Source organism: Hylobates moloch, unplaced genomic scaffold, assembly GCF_009828535.3.
Source record: "Hylobates moloch isolate HMO894 unplaced genomic scaffold, HMol_V3 SCAFFOLD_15, whole genome shotgun sequence".
NCBI classification, from domain to species: Eukaryota; Metazoa; Chordata; class Mammalia; order Primates; family Hylobatidae; genus Hylobates; species Hylobates moloch.
Window position 1 is genome coordinate 75,732,972 of NW_026652290.1, and position 3,651 is coordinate 75,736,622.

Consider the following 3,651-nt stretch of genomic DNA (forward strand, 5'->3'; position numbering starts at 1 on the left):
ATGGTGAAACTCCGTCTCTACCAAAAACACAAAAAAAATTAGCCAGGCACGGTGGCAGGCGCCTGTAGTCCCAGCTGTTCGGGAGGCTGAGGCAGGAGAATGGGGTGAATCCAGGAAGCAGAGCTTGTAGTGAGCCGAGATCGCACCACTGCACTCCAGCCTGGGCGACAGAGCAAAACTCCATCCCCCCACCGCCCCCCCAAAAAAATTTCTAATAAGCCACTTTTCTATTTCTTCACCAATGTGATGACCATGCCAAACATCACTAAAAAGATACCATGTTTGCTGATGTGTAAGATGCATGTTACTTTTCAAAAAATTCAATATATCTCACCATCCATAAATACTATTAATGATTAGATAGTATTCTTTTGAAGTTTCCATTTGTAGCATATGAAAATCAGAGTGCCTGTGTTCTACCTTTTGTTCTAACTAGGTGTCAGAACTCAGAAAAATCATTCCCTGACTCTGTATTTCAGTTTCCTCTTGTGATCTGTGGTGTTTGCTAAAAAGTTGACTTTTTTATGATCTCTCCTTTATGAGTTGACTCTTTTGTGAGCCCCTGGTCATTCTCTGTAAATTTTAGTTGCCCTTACCAATGTTGCATATGCTTTATGTTTTTCTCTTTAGTCCTTATTGTATGCTGTATATTTTCCATTTTGTTCTTATTTTTAGTCAATCTCTTCCACTAGAATATAAAGTCCATGGCAATGAAAATACATTTTTGTTTATAAATGCTCAGTAACATTCATAGAGAGCTCTATGAATGTTAGTAATAATAGTAAGAATATCATTACCATCAAAAGGGCTTGTAATTGGACTTGGCAGCAATTTGAATACAGGAACTGCTTGTACCATGCTTCCTGAACTCAAAGTGTGTATCTCTGACCATTAAATATGTTTCAACATCATTTTTAATATCTACATAATATTCCACTATACCTGTTTTTTAAATTTACACTGTCATTTCCTAATTCTTTCATAGTTGCATTATCTTCTCACTATGCTCCATACTATAACAAATATTTCTGCACATATAATTTTGCATTTTTCTCACATTATTATATTCCTAAAAGAAGAATTTGTGGGTGAAAGTATAACAACTTTTGTAATTAAATTGATTTTTTGCCAAATTGTCTCTTAGAAAGGCATTATCAATTTATATTTTCCATAAACGAAAGTAGCTTTCAAGTGATGAGTAAGACCATGGCCTCTTAGTAGCCTCTAGGTCCAAATCTTAGATCACCCTCATCTGGTTGAAGGCACTCGGAAAGTTCTTGAACTCTTCTTAGTATCCACATCTGAAAAATAGGTAAAATATCAAATTTTATTGTTGTTCTGAAGATTAAATGTGAAAATATACATAAAATGTAAAATGGGATCTGACACATAGAACTTACTAAATAAAATTCAACCATTATTGTTTCAGTATATGAAATTGTCTTTTCACCATACCTTTATTAACACAATATATTTTTCTTTTATAATCTCAAAGCCTTGATGTGATTTTGTTAATTAAATTAGCATTTATTTAATCACTAGTGACAATGACTATTATCTCTTATGATTATTATTTCATTTTTGCTACTGAGGCTGTCATTTCTCATTAACCTATAAGATTTATTTAAATATTAAGGAAATTAATTCTTTATATATCTCATATACACATTAATGAATACACATTAATATCAAGAAAATTAATTCCTTATATGTATTATAAATACATTTCCATACTATGACTTGCCTTTTCATTGTATCTGTGAGTTTATTTGCCTTACCAAATATAAAATTTTTATGGTGCTCACTGTGGCAGCACATATACTAAAATTGGAATGATACAGAGAAGACTAGCATGGCCCATGCACAAGGATGACATGCAAATTTGTGAAGCATTCCATATTTTTCAACATGGCCAAATAGGAACAACTCCGGTCTGCAGCTCCCAGCATGATCGACACAGAAGATGGGTGATTTCTGCATTTCCAACTGAGGTACCTACTTCATCTCATTGGGACTGGTTGGATAGTGGGTGCAGCCCACAGAGGGCTAGCCGAAGCAGGGTGGGGCATTGCCTCACCCAGGAAGCACAAGGTGTTGGGGGATGTCCCTTTACTAGCCAAGGGAAGCCATGACAGACTGTAGCAGGAAAATCGGGACACTGCCACCCAAATAATGCACTTTTCCAATGGTCTTAGCAAATGGCACACCAGGAGATTATATCCCGTGCCTGGCTCAGCAAATCCCAAGCCAACAGAGCCTTGCTTGCTGCTAGCACAGCAGTCTGAGATCCAGCTGCGAGGCAGCAGCCTGGCTGGGGAAGGAGCGTCTGCCATTGCTGAAGCTTGAGTAGGTAAACAAAGCAGCCCAGAAGCTCAAACTGAGTAGAGCCCACCTCATCTCAACAAGGCCTGTCTGCCTCTGTAGGCTCCACCTCTGGGGGCAGGGAATAGCTTAACAAAAGGCAGCAGAAACTTCTACAGACTTAAACGTCCCTGTCTGACAGCTCTGAAGAGAGCAGTCATTCTCCCAGAATGGTGTTTGAGCTCCGAAAACAGACAGACTGTCTCCTCAAGTGGGTCCCTGACCCCCATGTAGCCTAACTGGGAGACACCTCCCAGTAGGGGCCAACTGACATCTCATACAGGCAGGTGTCCCTCTGGGACGAAGCTTCCAGAGGAAGGATCAGGCAGCAATATTTGCTGTTCTGCAGCCTCTGCTGATGATACCCAGGCAAAGAGGGTCTGGAGTGGACCTCCAACAAACTCCAACAGAACTGCAGCTGAGGGACCTGACTATTAGAGGGAAAACTAACAAACAGAAAGGAATAGCATCAACATCAAAAAAACGACATCCACACCAAAATCCCATGTGTAGGTCACCAACATCAAAGACCAAAGGTAGATAAAACCACAAAGATGGGGAGAAACGACAGCAGAAAAGCAGAAAATTCTAAAAACTAGAGTGCCTCTTCTCCTCCAAAGGATCGCAGCTTGTCACCAGCAACAGAACAAAGCTGGACAGAGAATGACTTTGACGAGTTTACAGAAGTAGGTTTCAGAAGGTCAGTTAGTAACAAACTTCTCCGAACTAAAGGAGGATGTTTGAACCCATTGCGAACAAGTTAAAAGCCTTGAAAAAAGAAGAACGGCTAACTAGAATAAACAGTGTAGAGAAGACCTTAAATGACCTGATGGAGCTGAAAACCATGACAGGAGAACTACATGAGTCATGCACAAGCTTCAATAGCCGATTTCATCAAGTGGAAAAAAGGATATCAGTGATTGAAGATCAAATTCATGAAATAAAGCAAGAAGAGAAGTTTAGAGAAAAAAGAGTAAAAAGAAGCGAGCAAAGCCTCCAAGAAATATGGAACTATGTGAAAAGACCAAATCTACATTTGATTGGTGTATGTGGATTGTGATTTGGTGTATGTGGATTTGAAAGTGATGGGGAGAATGGAACAAAGCTGGAAAATACTCTGCAGGATATTATCCAGGAGAACTTCCCCAACCTAGCAAGGCAGGCCAACATTCAAATTCAGGAAATACAGAGAACACCACAAAGATACTCCTTGAGAAGAGCAACCCCAAGATACGTAATTGTCAGATTCACCAAGGTTGAAATGAAGGAAAAAATGTTAAGGGCAGCCAG

General features: G+C 39.4%; 1 non-coding gene across 1 annotated transcript; it reads left to right on the plus strand.

Annotated features, from left to right (window-relative positions):
* Window positions 1-1,797: 1,797 nt before the first annotated feature.
* On the plus strand, window positions 1,798-1,904 carry LOC116484434 (U6 spliceosomal RNA). The gene has a single exon (XR_004252592.1). It is a non-coding gene; the product is annotated as a U6 spliceosomal RNA (small nuclear RNA).
* Window positions 1,905-3,651: the final 1,747 nt, after the last annotated feature.